Source organism: Telopea speciosissima, chromosome 3 (assembly GCF_018873765.1).
Source record: "Telopea speciosissima isolate NSW1024214 ecotype Mountain lineage chromosome 3, Tspe_v1, whole genome shotgun sequence".
Classification (NCBI taxonomy): domain Eukaryota; kingdom Viridiplantae; phylum Streptophyta; class Magnoliopsida; order Proteales; family Proteaceae; genus Telopea; species Telopea speciosissima.
In genome coordinates, this window is record NC_057918.1 from 39,213,006 (window position 1) to 39,235,900 (window position 22,895).

General features: G+C 47.9%; 1 long non-coding RNA gene across 1 annotated transcript; it reads left to right on the forward strand.

Moving 5' to 3' along the window:
* Positions 1 to 3,412: 3,412 nt before the first annotated feature.
* LOC122654045 lies at positions 3,413 to 18,519 on the forward strand. Its single transcript, XR_006331869.1, has 3 exons — positions 3,413 to 3,423; positions 17,934 to 18,074; positions 18,407 to 18,519. It is a non-coding gene; the product is annotated as an uncharacterized LOC122654045 (long non-coding RNA).
* Positions 18,520 to 22,895: the final 4,376 nt, after the last annotated feature.

Below are 22,895 nucleotides of genomic sequence, written 5' to 3' on the forward strand. Positions count from 1 at the left end.
GGCAAAGGGTTATACCCAGAAAGAGGGTATAGACTATGAGGAAACCTTTTCACCAATAGCGATGATGAAATCCATCAGGATTTTATTGGCTATCATAGCACACTTTGATTATGAGATCTGGCAGATGGATGTGCAGACTGCATTTCTAAATGGGTTCCTTGAAGAGAAAATCTACATGGAACAGCCAGAGGGGTTCTCTTCCTTGGAGGAAGAAAGAAAGGTGTGCAAATTGCAGAGGTCCATTTATGGGCTGAAGCAGGCTTCCAGGAGCTGGAACATCAAGTTTGATCAATCAATCAAATCATTTGGTTTTGATCAAAACATGGATGAACTATGCGTTTACAAGAAGATTAGTGGGAGGGCAGTATGTTTTCTTTTTTTATACGTAGATGACATATTGCTGATTGGTAACGATGTAGGATTCCTTTCATCAGTAAAATAGTGGTTATCCACAACGTTTTCGATGAAAGACCTTGGTGAAGCTAGCTATATCCTTGGGATCAAACTCGTAAGAGATCGCCAGAAAAGGATGCTAGGCTTGTCACAAGCTACCTATATAGACAAAGTCTTGGCCAGATTTAGTATGGAGAACTCCAAGAGGGGAAGTGTTCCCTTCAGACATGGAGTGAGTCTTTCCAGATCTCGATGTCCTCAGTCTCAGACGGACATTGAAGAGATGAAGAGAATTCCCTATGCCTCAGCAGTAGGAAGTCTAACGTATGCTATATTGCGCACGAGGCTGGACCTCTGCTATGCAGTAGGTATTGTGAGTCATTATGAGTTTAATGAGTGGAGGTGCCATTGTATAGAGGAGTACAAAATAGAAATCTACAGCCGATCCCTATTTTTATGAACACCTTGCATCATGTGTTGCGGCTAATAAGGTGTTTGGGTTAGGAAGTTCCTAACATTTCTGGAGTAGTCCCTGATCTTGTCAAGGGCCCTATTCCCCTGTTATGTGACAACAGAGGGGCCATTGCACAAGCTAAGGAGCCTAGGGCTCATCAGAGGAACAAGCACGTGTAGCGGAAGTATCACCTCATTAGAGAGATTATCCAGCAGAGTGACGTGAGTATCTCCAAAGTGGACACAACTGAAAATGTGTCTAATGCCATGACAAAGGGTTTGTCACCAAGAGTGTTTGAGAAACACATGGAGGGCATGGGTTTAAAATATATGGGGAATTGGCTTTGATGTACAAGTGGGAGATTGTTGGACAAGTGTGTGTCCATCAAACCCGGTTCGGTCCGGTTCAACCCGGTTCACCTTTGTATTGAACATTTATACATTTTAGTTTAATATTGTCACATGCGATATAAACTTTTTGAGCATTATGTGTCCGTAAGTTATACTTAAAATGGTAGTCACGACTAGGGTTTGGGTTGGGCACCCTTATCATATGGTCGTCGCATTGGGTATGCCTAGACATGTGATGTCAGGGTACGAATGCGAGTGCTCACATGTTTGATGTGTGCATTGGCGAAGAATCTACTTTGTCGATTCCCTCATGTATTACTGCCAGATGTAGGAAGGGATAGACATGTGTCACCGACACCCTGTACCTGAGGGAACCCTATCACTGCAAAGTGTGATCGCATTCTTTGGTTCATCAATGACTGAGACTCAAGCGAGTCAAAGCCGGTGTTCTGGGAATGAGTGAACACTTTGTGAGTGAAGGAGTTATCCAACACGGTCACCACTGCCCGATTGGGGAACACCAAGATAGAGACTGTCTATGCATGGTCGGATCAGAATCTGGATCCAGTACCGTTTTGAAAATGGTTTTGCAAAATTTATTTTACATAAAATGATACATTATTTATAGTTATTTCAAATAAAGTGTTTTATCGAGTTTTGTGGGACCCGATCGGATGCACAGACGCTCTTATATGGACATGTACTATGGATTGGGGTTTGGCAGTACATGTGTACATGCCCTAGATTCCATAATGATGGTGTTGATTAGTGGGGGGGGTTGTATATGATAAATTGTTATCATATAGGGAGTTATTTGGAATTTTCTAATTTAATTGGCTCTTTATTTAATTAATGGATTTGGTGCTAATTGTAATTATTCATTAATAATTAAATAAAGAATCTAATTAATACTTTCCCTATTAGATTCTGCTTCTTCACCTGTGTAGCACTTTGAGTTTAAACAGAACTGCCAGACTGAGAGAGAGAGAGTCAGACTCTCACTAGGGCTCTATTAAATCTATCTAGGATTTAATTAAACCCTATTATTATAAATAGGGGACCAAAAATACGCAGAAGGGAGCTCTCCACGTTTTTGGAGCAGACACTCTCTCTCCTATATTTTTGGTTTCTCTCTCTCCCTCTTGTGATCTCTCTTCTTCTTCTTGCTTCTCTCACCTGTGTTTGAGAGTTAGGGTTTGTGAAACCCTAGATCTATGCTGAGGAGTTTGAGGGCATCTGGGATTGGCGTGTAGAACCTTGGTAGCACCATTGGAGGTTCAGATCTGTTTGCTTGGAGTGCTCATTGAAGGAAGAACCACTGTCTATTGGAGGAGCAACACTTGAGGCTCACCAGGTTAGCAGTTCTTTATTAATTCCTTCTGTTCATTGATTATTAATATTTATGGGATGCGAAAGAAACTCGAATCGATTATTTTCCGCTGCGCATTCGAGTATGGGATGGATCCCTCTTGCCATGTGATGGACTAGAGACGAGTTTCTCCGTCCCTATTGTGATAATTAATTTTATGGAATGCAATAGGGAAGGAGAAACCCTAATAGGGATGCACCAGGGTTCCCATGGGCGACCATGGGAAACCCTAAAATTAAAATGGGGCACCCATGGGACACCATGGGCTAACCCAGGGCGTGCAAAACCCTAAAGATAAATATCTTGGTCTCCCTAGGGAACCATGGTTTGATCCCTGGACCGTTGTTTAGCCAACAGAGGGAGGGTTTCATTTCGCCCACCCCCCATGTGTCCCTGTGTGGCCCTCAATGCAGATATCTTTATCCCAATTATTATATTTGTCCGGTCCAAATTAAGACATCACTAAAGTGGGGAGGGTTTCATTTTACTCACCCTTTGCCCACCCCCATGTCTGAGCGTACCCTGTGTGGCCCTCACTGCAGATAATTATCCCAATTGTTATAGTTGTCCGGTCCAAATTAAGACATCACTAAAGCTGGTGGAAACAGGAACAATATCTTTTTCAAATCTAACGGTAAAGAAATTAAGATGTAAAGGGTGATGAAATCCCACAGGTTTCATCTTTTTTTGGTAGAAATCACACGAGTTTCATGCAGTTGGAAAATATTGTTTTTGCACAGATAACCTAATTAGTTTTGGCATCTCCTTACCCATATACTCTTGGAATAATCCTTCCTATCTCTTGTTAAATTTGGGTTCTTTATCCTCTCAATTTGCCTGCCTGTACTTGACATCAAGTACATTTAATAGAGGGGGCGGAAATGACTATCCTATCCCCTTCTCGAACACACTACCCTAGTTAGGGTCCACATGGGGTCCACCTCTCTCTATTAGATGTACTTGACGTCAAGTACGGGCAGGCAAATTGAGAGGATAAAAATTCTTAAATTTGGTGATCTTTACCTGAATCTCTACACATTACGGGCCAAAAGAACTAAACTCAACGAGTTTATGATTAAGACAAAAATACGAGTCAATGGATTTCCAGTATAACTAGGACCGAGTCTAATCATTTCCTAAGATTGGGTAAGTCATCAAGAAGTTTTATAATTTTTTTGACTCAATAAGTCGATTCTTCTGAATCAAAACCTAGTTTTCAAACTATGGTGTCACCCCCCAAAACAACAAATTCACTCAAGGAAATTGAAGGTTCCCTGAATCAATAATGGATGTAACATTAAAATAGGAATGTAAACGGATCGTATTCCGTTCGGATAGTGCTATATCCGCATTCGCATCCGAATAGCTTTCGGACAGATTTGAATAGTGCTAAACGGATATGGACACGAATACGGATTGGATATTTTATCCGTTTACATGTAAATATTGCTTTTCAAATAGCTGTAGTCTATCCATATCCGCATCCATTTAGCTTTCGGAGGGATTCGGAAAGTGCTAAACGGATACAAACACGAATACGAAAATGGATTTTGGCTATTCATTTACATCTGTACATTAACACCCGCTTTCTTCTCTCTCTTTCTACATTAAATAACTCAAGGAAAAGGTTCCTTGTGTTTCATGTGTTACCTGCTGTTGCATCAAGAAATCGTCCGGCGGTCCCTTCGAGTGTCGTAACCTGCAAAAGGACCAAGGGTGACAATGGAGAACCGGTGTGGTTCCGGCCTAGGACTCTCCGATGCCAAAGTTAGATCTCCTGAGCAAACAGATGAATGAATAACATTCAAGATGATCCTAGATGGGGTAGAGTACCTTCCCTTTTATAGTGGAATGTGGCAGTGTGGAGAGTCCCAGTTGATGTAGAGTGGCCTTCATAGTTGATAGAGTCCCTGGGTAGCAGGGTTCCTCCTTGATTAGTTGTCTTCGCGTGGGATGTAGTGTCCCAGTAGGGTTGGTGTCCTTAATGGATAGACTCATCTACATGGCAGATAAGGTCCTTGGTGTTTGAGTCCATCGAGACAACGGGAGTAGTAGGCAGTGGCCTAGAGTCCTCATGTTGGTGCATGTCTTGTTGGTGGCGGCGGTGGTACCTTGCTTTTAGATCAAGGTCTGTGGAGGCTGATCTATTCCCGAGGTCCTCATTCGGGGGGAGTCTGCACCCATAGGGGAGTTCACGCCCAAGGGAGAGTCCACTCTTGGGGCTTTGATCCGCTCCTATAGGTGGTCTTCGATCCACTCCTATGGGTGGTCTTCGATCCACTCCTGCGGGTGGTCTTCGATCCACTTCTGTGGGTGGTCTTCGTCGAGTCCCTCGTTGGTTCACGCCTGTCTGGTTCTCCCCTGGTCCCGAGCCAGTCCACCTTTTTGGGGCTAGGACACGTGGTGGCTCCTGATTGGTCCGTGTGAATTTGGGTTCATCATTTGGCCTCCACTCTCTTAGGTCAGAATACCCAAGAGAGTAGATTTTGCATTTTTTGCCCTCCTAGGGGGTTTACTACGAATTCCTTCTTGTCGAAGGTTGTACTTGTAAATCATTTGGTAGAGTGGGAGAAGTTATGGGTTCAAACCTCCCCTCTAACACCTTTTGTCTTTTTTTTTTTTTTTTTTTTCCTTCTTTCTCTTGCTTTTTCGCTTTTCACTTTTCTTTCTTGGAATCTTCTCCCTTCCTTGCACTTGGCATTTGCTTTTTGGTGCCCCCCATGTGTTTGCCTTTAGGTGGCCAAGAATAGTGTGATCCTTCATTGGCCTTGGCCCTTTGTTGGCTTGCTTATGCCTTTGGTTGTTTTGCTAGCTGGCCTCGTGCTCACTTGGTCACATCATTGTGCTGTGCTCGTGTCTTGATCTTTGGTTCTTTACTTGTGCTTTGATTTCGTGCCCAAGACTGTGGCCGGGGCTATGCTCTGGGTTTGCACCTATTTCGATCCACCGCACTCCTGGTCGGGCTCGATCCGCTCCTACTCGGGCATCCTTTGATCCGCTCCTCCTCGGGCATCCTTCCATTCGCTCCTGTTGGGCTCGATCCGTTCCCTTCGTCGATCTACTCTTGTTTGGGGCATCTTTAGATCTGCTCCTGCTTGGGCGTCCTTCCACTCCCATCATCGATCCGCTCCTGCTTGGGAGTCCTTCGAGGCGCTCCCATTCGGGTGTCCTTCGATGCGCTCTCGTTGTCGATCCACGCCTGTTCGTACTTGGTATGTATATTCCTTTTTTTTTTTTTTTTTGGGTACCCTTCCTGACGGGTCCACTCGTTGATGGTTGCAGATTGACATCCTTCCTGTTGTATCTTCCGCTTGACTTTGGGAGACTACTGTCCTGAGTAAGTAGCTTGCTTTACTGTTGATTCATGTCACCGTCTAGCGACTCTGACCCTACCACTATTGTGATTGGGTCCTCTGGGAGTCTTCTTTGGGGTCGTCTTCTCCTGCGGACCATCTCCCCTCATTGCCTTCCCCTACTACCAGTGATGGGGAGGAGGAGGTTTCTAGTGATTCTGATCCGAGTAGGGACCCCCGCACCTCTAAGGCGGCGACTTCTGTTGCACACCCTAGGAGTAAGTCGGCTCATATCCTTAGTATCATGACTACTTTGGACTTGGCGTCACTTCGTCGTGAATTCCATATACCTTCCGAGGCTGTGCTTTGCGCCCCTGGGGAGTCAATCGTGCCTTCTCCCACCGAGTGGATGAGGTCTGCCTTTATGAGGTTTTCTTCTCCTATAGGCTTCTTTTTGGATTTCTGTGGTTGGATCCACGCTCCTTTGTGTATTGCTCTTCGTCACTCGTATATGGCCGATAGGCCTTGGTAGTCGTTCAACCTTAGTGGCCTTGAGCCTTGATAGTTCTCGGACTTTGGTGATCTGTGAACGCTGGTGGTCCACGAACCTAGGTGGCATTGCCCCTAGGGACCTCGGTGGCCTTATGTCTTGGTGGTCTATGGACCTTGGTGGCATTGTGCCTTGGTGGTCGACGGACCTTGGTGGTCTACAGACCTTGGTGGCATTGTGCCTTGGTGGTCTACGGACCTTGGTGGCATTGCGCCTTGGTAGTCTACGGACCTTGGTGGCATCGTGCCTTGGTGGTCTACGGACCTTGGTGGCATTTGTGCCTTGGTGGTCAGCAGACCTTGGTGGCATTGCGCCTTGGTGGTCTACGAACCTTGGTCGCATTGCGCCTTGGTGGTCAACGGACCTTGGTGGCATTGCGCCTTGGTGGTCCATAGACTATGGTGTTGTGGAGGTGATCCGATCGATGGGTAGGAGTAGGCAAGTGTACCCAAAATCAAATCTTCAAATCTCAAATAAAATTTCAAATTATCCTTGAAAAGTGTAATGGGTCTTACTGTGTACCATGGCTTATGGCCGACTATGCTACTGCTACTGCTACTCTTATTGGTAGTACTTCTTCAGATGTTTTGAGTTTCAGGTACGATCTACCTTCTTGCCCCCCGGAGTTTTCAAGCGGTAGGTCCCTGGACGTATCTGCTTGGAAACTATGTACTGTCCTTCCCAGTTGGCAGACAACTTTCCTTCCTTCCGTGGTTGTAATGCGCTTGCCCTTCTTAGGATGAGGTATCCCTGATGGAAGAGCCTTTCTCTTACTCTGGCATTATAGTGCTTGGTTGTTCGCTGCTGATATGCCACGTTTCTTAGGAGTGCCTTCTCATGGACCTCATCTATGAAGTCTAGGTTCGCCCGTAGTCCGTCAACATAGGTACGCTCGTTGAAGTGTAGTACTCTGTGGGACATGGCGAGGACCTCTACTGGTGCCAGTGCCTCAGTGCCATATGCTAGGCAGAATAGGCTCTCCCCTGTGGGTGTTCTTACTGTGGTTCTGTACGCCCACAGAACACTTGGTAGCTCCTCGACCCACTTCCCTTTGGCTCCTTTTAGCCTTTTCTTGACCCCTTCTAGCAATGTTCTGTTTGTCACCTCTACCTGTGTTACACCTACACCCGGGATTATAATTAATTATTATTTCTTTCCCGTGACGTGTAGTTACCGCTGCCATGTATGCTAGTGAGCTGTTCTCACTGGTGGTCAAACCCAGCTATAAAATCATTGACCACAGTACGAGCTTGCTTGGGGAGGACAGATTCCTCAACCGATGGTGGGGGAAATTCGTTGATGGCGACTTCGTTGATTTTCCTCCAAGTACTAGTCCGGGAAGTGAAGAGTACCGGAGAGTGTACCCCAGAGCGTCGCCTCACTTGGACACCTCGTTCAGTGATGAGCTTGGCACTGTCGTGGGGAGACTGTTCGGGGTCATGGGTGACAAACCATAACAAGGGAGATGTAGGTTCTAACCTTTCATTTAATTACTTACCCCTCCCTTCGGTGTCCTCGAAGTACGGGTCGGGGTTTGAACCACCTGAGCTATTATGCTTGAATAGGAAATACTTCAATTATGGGTCCCACTTATTTAAGGGATCATGTGATGGGCTTATAATCCCATGGTGGATGGACCCATCCCTAAGTGGGTTCTTTTCTATTTGAAAATAGTGGGTCGACCCATTTAGCCCATTAGGCCCATTTGACTTGATGAACTAAAAATGAGCTTCTATTCTAATGTTACCCAACCAAACGGGTCCTAAAGTCACATTTGCCTATTTAGAACTAAAGGCATTTACTTCTCTTTACTATTCTCACCAAACCTAAAACGTGGAGGAAGGAGAGAAGGGAGAAGAGGGGTGGAGGAGCTTGATAGGGGGCTTGAGGATCTTGCTTCTTAGAGCATCAACGTGGGTACCACTTCCTTGAGGTAGGTAAGCCTTTAAGGCCTTCTTCCTTCTTTATTTTGGGTTTTGGGGTTGGGAGATGGGAGAGAATCGGTCTAGGATTTATTTTGAGACCCAATGATCGATGTGAACTCATGGCCATGATCATGGTGGAGCTATCTTACTCCTTTGGCTAACCTCAAAGCTCCCAATCCCATCCCAATGGAAAGACCTAGGGTTTCTACCTTATTATGCCCTAAATGAGGTTCTCCTTGCTTTCCTTTATTGAATCCTTGGGATGCATAGGCCTAATGAGGTCTTAGGACCCTAATGTGCCAAGGAGGAAGCTCTCTTGGTATTTTTTTTTCCTCCAATTTACTTGAAAATGGAAGCCTTTGCGAAGAATCCTTTGATTTTGGGGTTTGGAGACATGTGGTTTTACCTGCGGTTTTAGAACCTATGAGAAACCGCCCCTGCAACCAGCCTGAGACCATCCTCTTAAGAACCTCTCGGTTAAAATTGGTTTGAGGTGCGGCTTCATATATCCTGAGAAACCACCCATAAAACCGCACCTAGCAGAACCCTTCCTAAGCCCCTATTAAGGTTGGATTTACATGTGGTTTTAGGTTTGGGCATGAAACCACCCATAAAACCACCCTACCTTTAAAGTCTACAACTTAGGTAATTTGTGGGGGACCTTTTGGGGATCCTTCCCTTTACTTATTTAACCTTATTCTCACTCTTTCTTTAGGTTTAAATTCCCATCTTGTGACGTGTTACTTAATCGCGACGACAACTTGAAACATCGGGGCTTAACATATACTGTGAGTGGGTTTGGTTGTTTGGGCTTGTTACTAATATTTGCATTATGTATCATGCTATTAGTATAATTTATTAAGCATGTTTGTGCATTTGCATACTTTATTAAATGATTGATATGATGATATTGTGGTTACTTTCCATTTCTTATTGGGTTACAGTGTCGGTGAATGCCGGTGCCGGAGCCTCAGATTATATATATAATATCTTTGATTGAATTTCATATTGAACTGTATGCGCTGTGCCGTGCTGGTACCCGGGTGCTAAACCAAATAAAAAGTTGATGCGCCTAGAATACCTCTCTGGACGATAGGACTTGCATGTAGTATATCTGTGGCTAGGATTTATGCACCCTTATGCTACGACCCTTACCAACAGGGGTTTAGGCGTTGGGTAACAAGAACTCCAGATTCTGAGGAGGTGGGAGAGGCCAGTCATGGTAGTAATGGTTATCGGGGTCTGCCACTAGGTGGTTTTGATGGCTTCGACCGACGTAGGTCCCTTGGTGACAATTGAGGATTCATTGTGGCAATAAGATAAGTGACCCACAATGTCTTCCGAGTTATCACAGTAGCATATACCTCTGACTTAGTTGTGTGATAGGTGGAAAAATAGAATTAACATGTGCATGCATCATTGGACTATATGAATTGCGTGTTTAAGCATCCCCATCCCCTCACTGGCTCAGTGGAGCTAACCCCCTCGTGTACACACTTTTTAGATTATGATGCAAGTGGTGGAGGAGCACTGTGATCGATGTCCTCGAAATGATGTTGCCTACAGGGCATAATGATGGCTGGGACTTGGTCCCTTTTTTGATTATTTTAGGGCTTAAAGCCCATGTATAAATATTTACTGTTATACCCTTGTTGATAGTTGTTAGATGGTCATGGAAAATGTATTAATTACAGTATTTATCATTTAGCCTTTGAACATCTTGTAACTATTCAATTTTATACACTTCCGCAAAACTATTGATTGTTTGGAATGTAATATTCCCTTTCCACACTCTAATATTATATTACTTTAATATTGATTATGACTATACGTTGGGACACTGTGTCAGTGATCCTGGCAGCTTAATGAGATGACACGCGTTGTCCTAGTCACCTCTTATATTATATTATATTCCTTATCTGAAATGGGTGCGTGACAACCTGACCATTGGCCTGTGGGTATGCTACCGAGACAGGCCGATAGTCAATGCTATAGCTCTGATAGAATGCTCTGAATTTAGGGTTGTTGAATTGCTTTCCATTGTCTAAGACTAGGATCTTTGGTACCCCGAACCTGTAGATGACGTCGTCGTGGACGAACTTCTCCATTTCATTCTCTGTTATTTTGGCCAATGGCTTAGCTTAGACCCATTAGGTGAAGTAGTCAATAGCGACGATCAAGTACTTCCTGTTCCTGGGTGCTGCCGTGAAGTCGCCTAGGATGTCCATTCCCTACATGGCAAAGGTTATGGGATTGAGGATCGATGTCAGTTTGGTGGCAAGTAGATGGGGTACTGGGGCGAACAACTGACATTGCTCACACTTCTTGGCATACTGTATTGCTTCCTCTTGCATTCGTGGCCAGTAGAGCCCCTGGCGATGGACTTTGTAGGCTAGGGCTCGTCCCCCCATGTGGCTTCCGCATATCCCCTCATGGACCTCTGCTAGGGCGTACTCAGCTCCCTTAGGTCCTAGGCATTGGAGTAGTGGTGCTGTGACCCCCCTTTTGTATAGTACTCCATCCAGGACGGTGTACTTTGCAGCTCTCATCCTGATCTTCCTTACTTCGTCCTTGTCTTCTGGTAAGGCGTCATTCTGTAGGTAGTTGAGTATAGGATCCATCCAGCTATGCCCGTCTTCAATCTCATTAACCTGCTTCTCCTAGTACGTTGGCTCATGTAAGATCTCGATGTAGACTGCATTGGCCAAATTTCAGAGCTCATCATTGGCTAGCCTGGATAGGGCATCAGTGGTGGCATTCTCGATCTTAGGAACCCGAACCATCTCAAACTTCATGAACTCCCTGATCAACGCTCGAGCACATGCTAGATATGACGCTATTCGCTCGTCCTTCACCTCATACTCTCCATTCACTAGATTCACTACAAGCTGGGAGTCACTCCAGATGGATAGGTGCGTTACTTGAATGGCCTTGGCTACCCAAAGTCCAGCTAGTAGTGTTTCGTACTCTGCTTTATTGTTGGATGCTTGGAAGGTGAATCAGAGAGCATACTGGATTCAGAATCCCTTGGGGCTAGTGAGTATGAAGCCAGCCCCACTTCCTACTGCATTACTCGAACCATCCACGAATATCTCCCACGATCCTCGATCATGCTCCTTTGGTTCTTCTGCTTCTGGTTCGATCTCAGATAGGGTGCATTCGGCAACGAAGTCCGCCAAGGCTTGACCCTTGATGACTGTTCGAGGTTTGAACCTGATATCATGCTCACTCAACTCTACCACCCAAGCTATCAATCGTCCGGAGATGTCTGGTTTGTGGAGTACTTTCTTCAGTGGTAGGTCAGTGAGTACTGTGACAGTATGGGCTTGGAAGTATGATCGCAGCTTCCTAGCTGCGATTACCAGCGCGTAGGCTACCTTTTTTATCTTTGTGTACCTGGTCTCTGCATCGATCAGAACATAGCTGATATAGTAGATGGGCCTCTGGACCTTGCCTTCTTCCTTCAGTAGTACAGTGCTTATTGCGACAGGGGTGGCGGCTAGGTAAAGCTGCAGTTCTTCATTGGGCTCTGATCGCCTAAGCAGTGGTGGACTCTCCAAGTACTCCTTCAATGCCTCAAACGCGCTTTGGCACTCCTCTGTCCATGTTAAATCTTTAAGACTTCGGAGGTTCTTCAATGTCTTGAAGAACGGTAGGCATTTATCTCCCAATCGTGACACGAACCTTGAAAGGGCTGCGACCCTTTCATTCAACCTCTACACTTCCCTGACCGTCCGAGGTGGTGCCATCTCTTGGATGGCCTTGATCTTGGATGGGTTGGCTTCTATTCCACATACTGAGACCATTAACCCTAGGAACTTCCCTGACGTTACACCAAAGGCGCACTTTGTGTGCGGTTTAGCCACATCTGGCTCCTTCTCAGTACCGTGAATGCTTCCTCTAAGTCACTCAGGTGTTGGTGGGCTTGGATGCTTTTTACGAGCATATCATCTATGTACACCTCCATGTTGTGTCCGATCAGTTCCTTGAACATCTTGTTGACCATCCTCTGGTAGGTGGCTCCTGCGTTCTTTAGCCCGAATGACATGACGCGGTAGCAGTAGTTCTCCTTGTCCATCCGGAACGCGGTGTAGGACTCATCTTCCTCATGCATGAGGATCTGATTTTATCCTGAGTAGGCGTCCATGAAACTCAGCATCTCATGGCCAGCAGTAGCATCGATCAACAGGTCTATCCTGGGCAATGGGTACTCATCCTTTGGGCATGCCTTGTTTAGGTCTGTATAATCGACGCACATCCTCCACTTCCCGTTGGGCTGCGGAACCATGACCACGTTCGCGAGCCAGGTTGGGAACTTTTCTTCTCTGATGAACCCAGACTGGCTCAGTTTCTCGACCTCTTCCTTGATAGCTGTTTGTCGATCAAGGGCAAAGTTACGCCGCTTCTGTTGGATAGGATTCCTGGTTGGGTCTACATGTAGCCGATGCTCTGCTATGGACCATGGTATGCTTGGCATGTCAGAGGTCGACCATGCAAAGACATCCATGTTAGCTTGGAGGAGGTGTCCAAGCTCATCCTTCTGCTCCTTGCTCAACAGTGAGCCAACCTGTACGACCTTGGAAGGGTCATCCTTGCTGAGCGGCCAGGGATGAGGTCTTCAACTGGCCTTCCTCTTCTCTCTGTCAGTTCATCTCTCTAGTCACTGACCAGGTTCTCTATGCAGAGTGCCATCCCGCAGGTGTTGCCATTGTTCTTCTTGATGAAGGTCCTGCAGTACTTTCGGAGTTTCTTCTGATCTCCACGGACCTCACCTAACCCATTCTCGATGGGGAACTTCATCTTCAGATGGAGCGGTGATACGACTCCTCTAAGGGCTATCAGAGATGGTCGCCTTAAGAGGCTATTGAAGGAGACCACGGATTTAAAGACCACGGATGACCATGAAGTTCACCATGATGGTCACTTGCTGAGGGTGCTCTCCAAAGGTGACGGGTAGCCTATGGTACCTCTGATGGAGGCGATAGAGCTTGAGAATCCATGGAGGTAGGTAGGCTCTGGCTTAAGTTGATTGTCTCTGATCCCGAATTGTCGGTAGGCTTCCAGGGAGAGTACATCTACAGATGCCCCTGTATCTATCAACACCCTATGTACAGGTCGGTTCGCTACCTCCACTTGTACTACTAGGGCATCCTCATGTGGAAAGCTTAATCCTTCCAAGTCTTCATCCGAGAACGAGATCACTATTTCGGACTTGGCTACCTTGCTTGGCTTCTTCGCTATTCCCACTAACCTGGCATGGGCCTTGGCCTTCTTGGTGGACTCTTGCCTCGGTTCTCCAAGTATGGTGAGGATGGGAGGTCCCTTGGTGCCACTAGGCTCCACTACATCTCTCCTTTCTTCTGGGAGGTCTCTCTCTCGATCCGTCCTTCTTTCTTCTCTCTTTAGATCTTTTCTCTCTCGGTCACGGCCACTATCTCCTTGACCCGAATGGCCATCACGTCTTCCTTTTATGTACTTGTTCAAGCTCCCTACCCTTACAAATTGCTCTATCTCCCTCTTCAGTTGATAGCATTCTTCTGTATTATGCTCGTTCTCTTTGTGGAAGAGGCAGTACTTGTTAGGGTTATGCTTCTCAGGTCCTGCTAGCATGGCTCGTGGCCAACGGAGTAGGTCACGGTCTTGGATCAGCATAAGGATCTGAGACCTGGTGGTATTCAGTGGTGTGAACTCAGGGCTGCTTTCTCTCTCACTCCTCTCTGGACTGCGGTTAGTCCTTCCTAATGGGCAATCACCCTTCTCTTGTCGATGTTCAGTCCTCAACCTCTTACTTTATTTACGGTCATCTGGCGCTGACCTCTTGTTGTCTTGTGGCTTGGCCACAATCACCTTCTTCCTAGCCTGTAGTACCTCGGCCATGTTGGCGAACTCATTACACCGCTCCAGAAGCTCCTTCATAGTCCTGGTCTCATGACGTGTTAGGTCCTTGATCAAGTCCAAGTCCCTGATACCCCCAGCTAGGGCTGCATGTTGGGTCTAGTCGTCTAGGTCTTCAACCTCCAAGGACTCCTTGGTGAACCTACTGACGTACTCCCTGAGTGACTCCCCAGGGTTCTGTACCACGTTCAGTAGATTGACCGTGGTCTTCTTCTATTTGACGCTGCTCTGGAAGCGGGTGACAAATTGCTCGCACAGCTCTGCGAACAAACCTATCGACCTCGATCGTAGTCTGAAGAACCATGAAGTAGCTGCAAGTAGACACTGAATTTTGTCACCCCCCGGCGATGATGACAACAGGACACGGACAGAGATCGGTATCTCTCTCAAGAAGGACTCTTGTCCCTACATCTAAATCAAATCACCCTAACATCCCTAAAATGACTTATAAGACCCTTTTACCAAATGCTAAAGGAGATACTGCTCACCCTCCCCCACCACGGCGCCGTGGACTCCTTCCCACGGCGCTGTGGGCTCCTTCCACAGCACTGTAGGCTCCTTCCCACGACACTGTGGGGATGTGTACCAGATTTCCACGGCGCCACGAGGGGGTGTGACATCAGCTTGGTGACGTCACCCACGGCGCGGTGGAAAAGTCCCCCACGGAGCCTTGGAGGACTTATCTGGCCAGGAGAGAGAGGGGACCCCTCCCTATAAATAGGAGGGTCTCCCTCCCTCATTTCTCAAGCTTTTCTCGGGTAAGGAGACCCTCCAGGGCTTGTTTTGCCCCTTTTTCACCCTCTTTTCCTCCGTCTTTCCCTCGTGAGTATATGAGTGAGTGGAGTTCTTCTACGTGGGTAGATCCTTCGGTTACCCATCCAAGCATAGAGCGATTATGCTCTTGGGTATTGTTATCTCGTCAGTGTACGGATAACGAAAAACCCCCTTCACAACCGTTATTCTGTCTGTATACAGATAACGAGAATCTCTTATATAGCCGTTACTCTGCCCGAAGTCTGAGTGACAAAACTCATCTCATATAGCCTCATTCTGTCCGATAAGAGAGAGACAAGCCGATCGTCCGTCTCCACCTGAGCCGTGGGACATCACATATTTTGCCCTCGGTGTGCTTTCATTTATTTCTTGCATTTCTAGATAGGCATCTGTCTCTTTCCCTCTGATTATTTTTGGCATAATGTAGACAATTAAAGTAACTCATTTTAGTGTACATAGTAAATGATTTTTCTTTCTTTGTCATGATTAGTGCATCATAACTTAGCCTTACATGTTAGTATAAGATATATTATTAAGGGAGAATATTCGAAAAGCAGCATCTAGTAGAAAGACCGGTTTATCCGGGCGAGGTGGGTGCCTAACACCTTCCCACCCTCGTAACCTGACTACTTACCCTGAATCTCTGACCAGACCATATGGATCACGTAGCCCTTTTCGCTAACCCCTGATGGGGCTACACCCATTGGGTCCTAGGCCCTAACCCTGGGTGGCGACTCCATTTCTTTATAAAGCATGATCCCAATCCCTATGATGATATATCGAAAGGATACGCCGTTATTCATCGAAGCCAATCTTTGTCGCCATAAGGCTGAGGAACCCTCGTCCCGAAGACCACGGTACTTACACTGCACCTTTGAGGGATGCAGGGAATGCTCAACAGGAGACCACGTCCGATCCACCGTACAGGGTCATCATCCCATTGAAGTAGTTGATGTGGTCATTAGGGTCCGCGGAACCACTGTAGAGTTCGAAGGTGGGTAACCTGAACCTGGAGGGGAATGTAGCTGACTTGATCTCTGTCAAGAAGGGGTGCTGCCCAGGTATTGAATGTGTCTCGCCCTTGGTCTGCTTCTTCAACCCTTCCAGCTTCTCGTCCAAATCTCAGAGTCTTATGTCTTTCTCCTCTTCTCGTGTCTGTCCCTCACGCCAGGCAGGACGTTCACTGCGACCTCATTCACGTCCTCTCCTTAAAGTCCCCTCCCGCCTTGAGCGTTAGCGGGATGGTGAATGGTCACGTTACGACGAATCCTAGTATAATCGTGAGGGGCTTTCACCTTGATAGGTCTGGCTCCGCCTTGGTGTGTGACTTCCTCCTAGTCGACCTTGGAACACGGACCTTCTGATGGATCTTTCCAGGCTAGGTACCTCGGACCTATGCGTTGGTGCCCCCCCACGATCTGACCTTACTGGGAGGTCTGCCATTCTCCTGGGATGCTAGGAAGGGTCCCCTTGTTGGTGAATGGAACTTGCACATCCTCTGACTCTCCCCGATCTTTCACCCCTAGGAGAGGATCTCCTAGGTTGTGGTTCACCCCTGGGAGAGGACCTCCTAGGGTTTTGCTCTTGTCGAGGGATGGGCTCTGTCCTTGGTGGTGGCAACATCCTACGGCAGTGGGACGTCGCACGCTGCCTCAGGTAGTCTCGAAAGAGTCATTGGTCATCGAGGATCTGTTGCCACAGGTTGTTGATCTGACCAACATTTGCTGGGGCATTGGGGTCGGGTACTACCTCCACCACTACTTCGTTGTTGGGCTCGACGACCACAACTTAATCATTGTTTGGGACCTCTCTCTCTAGAGAGACATGGTCTTGGTCATTGGCTCTGCGACGAGAGCACTCTGAAGGAGGTGATCCGTTCCTTGCAATGTTGTTGGTGGTGAGAGCAGTCTTCCTTTGTGGTGCCATTGAATGAGTATGGGATTGAGCTAGAAGATATGATGGCTAGCATTGTTCCCACAGACGACGCCAATCTGTTGCGCCAAGAAATCATACGGCGGTCCGTTCGAGTGTCGTAACCTGTAAAAGGACCAAGGGTGACAATGGAGAACCGGTGTGGTTTCGGCCTAGGACTCTCCGATGCCAAAGTTAGATCTCTTGAGCAAACAGATGAATGAATAGCATTCAAGATGATCCTAGATGGGGTAGAGAACCTTCCCTTTTATAGTGGAATGTGGTAGTGTGGAGAGTCTCAGTTGATGTAGAGTGGCCTTCGTAGTTGATAGAGTCCCTGGGTAGTAGGGTTCCTCCTTGATTGGTTGTCTTCCCGTGGGGTGTAGTGTCCCAATAGGGTTGGTGTCCTTAATGGATAGACTCATCTACATGGCAGATAAGGTCCTCGGTGTTTGAGTCTGTCGAGACTACGGGACTGGTAGGTGGTGGCCTAGAGTCCTCATGTAGGTGCATGTCTTGTTGGTGGCGGCGGTGGTACCTTGCTTTTAGATCAAGGTCTGTGGAGGCTGATCTTTTCCCAAGGTCCACATTCGGGGGGAGTCCACACCCATGGGGGAGTTCACGCCCTAGGGAGAGTCCACTCTTGGGGCTTCGATCCGCTCCTATGGGTGGTCTTTGATCCACTCCTGTGGGTGGTCTTTGTTTAGTCCCTCCTTGGTTCACGCCTATCTAGTTCTCCCTTAGTCCCGAGTCGGCCCACCTTTTTTTGGGCCAGGACACGTGGCGGCTCCTGATAATAAATGTATTCCCACATGAAACCAAGGAAAGAAGCAAGCAATCTTTTGCAATTTGTCGAATTGCATTAATTATATGATTTGCTTATCAATCTATAAATACACCCCCTCTCTCAGCCGGATCACTCATTGAGCTAAACTGATAATAGAGTGAAGAAACATAAGAGGTAATCTCAAGTTTCTCCTTTCCTGGCCTTGGTTTCTTACTTCTTTCTCCATATAAAGCATATGCACCTCATGGCCGGAAAGTGTGACATGAGGTGCTACTCCGATGGAAAACTGATCACTATTCTTAGCATCGATGGCGAAGGAGTGAGAGGGATCATCCCGGGGAAAATCCTAGAATTCCTTGAATTTGAGCTCCAGGTAGACTGTTTTGTGTTTTGATGATCATGCGGCCGACCGATACATCTTTAATGTCTCGTTATCTTAGTTGAATTGAAGAGCCACAAACACACACACACAGTCTCTCTCTATTCTTAGAAATTTTTAGATGCTTGAGTCACTCCAAAGCACATCGTGCAGCTGGGAAGCTTTGATCTACACCGCCGCACAAATCCCTATGCATTGACATGTGGATCAAGCCTCCCCAGCCGCACCTACACACCGCGTCACACAGGAGAGGAGCTCAATATTCTAAAATCTATCTTTGGCTAAAATATAATTACTTCTCGCCGGTCCTTTTATTTATTAAACAGAAGTTGGACGGTGATAATGTGAGCATCTCAGAATATTTTGACATGATCGCCGGGACCAGCACAGGAGGCCTCATAGCAGTCATGCTCGCAACTGCGGATCCAAATGATTCCCAAGGCAAGAAACCAATAATTGCTGCTAAGGACATTTACGACTTCTATTTTCAACACAACCCCTTAATCTTTTTCGGTGACAGAAGCACACCAAAAGAAAGGTACGTACGTACGTAGGCATGCATAAATGCACAATTTTACCCTTCGTTGTTCTTATTAATTAATCTTATTATCTTTAATTAATCTTATTATCTTATTATCTTTAGTAATTGGTGGAGTTATCTCCAAAAAGCAACTAAACCCATATACAAAGGCATCTACCTGCGCACACTAATCGAGAAGGAATTGGGGGAAAGGAAGATTGGAGAGACACTCACCAATGTGCTTCTCACTAGTTTCGATATCAAACTCATGCAACCAACCATCTTCAGCACCTCACGGGTGGGTACTCATCATCAGCATCATCGATGCAATCAATTTTGTGATTGTTTGTTTGTGATTTCTATTCTTTTTTTTAGGTTCTCGTTTTTTCTACAATTCATTATTTTCACATTGAATGCATGCAGGCAAAAGCTAATGAGGTAGATGATTCATTGATGTCCAACGTCTGTAGCGCCACATCTGCAGCGCCAATGTATTTTCCTCCACATTATTTTGAGAACAAAACACTATCAGCCACAAAGGAATTCAACGTCGTAGATGGAGGTGTGGCAGCCAATAATCTGGTAAATTAATCTCTTTAGTCATGTATGTATGTATGTATGTATATATGTATGTTTGCATGTTTCTTCTTTTCAGTACTGAACTTGCTCCTTCTCTCTTTCATATATAAGACTATGCTTGCAATTGGCGAAATGGCGCAGGAAAGCAACAAGAGAGAAAGAAGTTGTAATAAGTGCTCAAAGCAGACCAAGTATCTGGATCTTTCCCTTGGTACAGGAGAAGTAAAGAATGAGGGGAAGCTAGTAGTTCAAGGGGAAGATTGGGGGTTATTGGATTGGTTATTCAATGTGAATAAAAAGAATGATTCTATTATTTCCTATCCATTAATAGATTCTTTCTCAAATGTAACTGTTGCGTGTGAAAACCTCCGGTGCTTGGTTCGCCCGTGGATGAACCTGCAAAAACCAAGCAATGAGCGCAAGAGGGCCGGTGTGGCTCCGGCCTAGGACTCTCCGATGCTCAAGTCAGGTCTCCAACGCGACAGCATAACTGCGTAGTAGAAAGCAAGATGCGGAATAGTGCTCCATACCTGGGTATTTATAGGGTAAGGAGGAGATGAGACGGTTTGGAAGAGTCCTAGTATGGTAGGAGTCCTTCTTTCGGAAGGTTCTCTCGCAGAGCGGAGTGGAGAGTTATTTTTCGGGGTCGGACTCTTATTAAGGTAAGAGTCCATGTGTGGTGCGATTCGTGTCGCTACCGGGATCGTGGCTCGGTCCTTATCCCGTGATTCTTGGGATGTGGCCGACGTGGCGGAGATCCCGGTGGGGGCTATGAGAGCTTCAATGGAGGAGGGCTCGGCCTACGAGGTCGGCCCATGGGGTCAACAATGGAGGTCGAGCTCGGGAGGTTGGTCTCGGCCATGAGCTCGGCTAGGTGTCTATGGCTGACCCGTATAATCTCGGCCTCGCCCACCGGCTAGCTCGCTCAAAACAGGCTTTGTCGGTGACTTATTGGATATGGGGTCGGCCCAATTTCCGCTCGGCCCAACTCGGTTCTGATCGAGGTCGGGTCGGCCACGTGGTAGCCTCCGATAGGTGGGGTGTTTTATGCCTCATCACAGCCCCCCACTCATCGGTGTCGGCTCGGCGTTGATGAGTGAAGTTTCCCGGGTGCTTTTCTCGAAGATTCTTGCGGTTGGGCCGAGATTATTTATTGTCGCGGATTTGACGTTGCACGCATCCGACGGTTGGGTGTTCGTGCACGCCAGCAGAGTCATTATGGCGGGCTCGGGAATTCGAAACGCCCTTTGATCTGGGGCCGTTGGATCATGTTGATCTCTCGGTCGGCCGTTGGATCAATAAAACCCAAGGATTATAAATAGGCGACTCCTAACTATTCATTCTTCACTCGCTCTAAGTTATTGACTTCTCGGCAAGTTTGGAACCGTCAACTCGGTAGATCTCGCTGCTTGCTTGCTCGTGATCGACTCGGCCAAGCTTCGTTCGTGATCGACTCGGCCGCCGCTTCGCTCCCGCCAGCTCTTCTTCAACCAAGTCTTCTCCGCCAAAGATGTCGCTTGGTAGTAGTCCTATAGGCGAATCGCTCGCCGTGTGCGGCAGAGGCGCGAGTCCGAGCCGAGAACTCCCCGTCCGTTCTCCCACCATAGACCTGTTGGGCTCGACTCTCGACGCAGCCCGATGTAGTGGAGCTTCGTCAGCCGAGGTGGCCGAGCCCCGTTACCCATGGAGTTTGACCACGCAGCCCAATCCACACCAGCAGCACCGGGCCGAGAACTCCGGGTCGTCCTCATCCGATGAGGAATCAAGTGAGGGAGATTCGTCCGAGATGGGGTTGGCTCGGTAGCTGCTCTACCGACACCCCTAAGCCCGAGGAAGGCAGTGTCGGCACTGCCCGAGCACAATCACGAGGCCGACCTCGACTATCTCGAGGACGACCTACGCCATCCCCGAGGACATTCGCTCCAAGTTCCTAACCCCGGGAGATGGCCTCGCTTCATTAGGCCCGGCGAGGTGGCTCAGACGAGACACCCTTCAAGTATGCGTTCAGTGCTCCCCGCTCTCACCTGGTGGACCAGATCTTGGACCACTTCCATTTGTCTCTTGGTCACCGGTGCCGAACTCTTGGCTGGCCGTACGGCTTCTACGCTTTGTTCGCGAGATGGGCCGAGGTGCGAGCGTGGCGCTTTTCTCTCACTCTTCTTCCTCGAAGAAGTCTCCCGAGAAGGGGTGGTATTATTCGCGCCGATCGGGAAGAGTGCGGCTCTAGGCGGCCACAAATTTCGGTCGGCACGCCGACCTTCAACAAGTATTGGAAGCCCGTTTTTCTTTGCTTCTATTCCCAACAGCCCTCTCCGAACCGAGTGGAAGGAGATGAACCTGAACTATGTAAATAGGGTACTACCCTGACCGAGAACGAGATGACCTCGCTCGACCTGATCCCCATCCGCCCTTCGATGTCCTCCAATACGTGGCGAGGGGTTTCTTGCAGTTGGCATATGACCCCGGTAGGAACCCTTGCCGAGCTTGTCTCGTTGTCCGAGCCGACCCCTTTACTTAGTTTTCTTTTCTTTTCTCGACTCATTTTTTTATGTTTTCGGTTTCTCTTGCGGTGGTGGTCACATTCCTCCAATGGACACAGCTCGGCTAAGGGCCGAGACCATCGCAGATAGGAAAAAGAAAAATGCCGAGAAGAAACCCCGGAGAGTCCTCCAAGGCCTCCAAGGGCAAGGCCATGATGCCGGGACCGCCGAACGCGGTGGTCGGTCCGGAGGCCGAGAAGAACACGGGTCCAGCCGGGTCTCCGAGGAAAGGGAAAGGCCGAAAAGGCGAGAGGAGCCCGCCGAGAGATATCAAGCATCAAAAGCTCTCGGTAAACTCCGACGAGTGGCGGCCTTCCGCCCGTGGCCTCTCCCACCAACATCTCCCGATACATCCTCGGGAGGGCTTCGCCATTAATGTCCCCGTGAGGCCGACTCGGCGCCTCTTTCCGGGACTCGCCCGACGTCGGCCGCTCACGCCAAAGAATGGCTTGATGCCGGTCGGCTTCCACCGACAAGGAGAAGCTCGAGGCGCCGTCCGACTCTCGAGCTCCTCTCCACCCTATTCCAAGATTTTAACATGGTAAGTTTTCTTGTCGGCTTTCAGTAATTAGATATGATCTCGGGTAATTTGTCTTGAATTTTGTTCTCATGCTTTTTTGTAGGGGTTCGCCAAAGCGGGAGACCATGTTCCGCTTCGAGCGGCTCCGACCGAGAACTATTCTTTGACGCCCAAAGGCAAGAAGGCTTATCAGACGCCTGGGATGCCGCTCGTGAGGCGTCGGGAGACCCAAGAGAAGCTCACCGCCGCCGAGGCCGAAGTGGAGAGCTCGTGCCGAGGTGGCTTGGCAGAGAGAGAAGGTCCGGCTCGCAGCTCGCCGCGAGGTGAAGGAGAAGGCCAAGGAAGATCTGGCCACGGCTCGGAGCGACATGGGCCGACGACTATCTCCAATCGGAGGAGTACGCCGATATCTGCCATGAGATCGGGAAGCCTCCTTCGCCGAGGGTTTTGAGGCAGCCGAGCTGAACTTTTGGCCGAGATTAAGGCGGCGTGACTCGCATCTCAATCTCTCCCATTTTGATGATGATGCGACTACCTTCGCAGGGGAGATGGGAGATGAGGAGGGAGCCGAGGTCACCCAAGCTCGTCCCTTGAGGCACCTACTCCCGCCGACGCCCTCCTGGGTGTGGACCCCAAGACCTCCCGCGAGCCCAGCA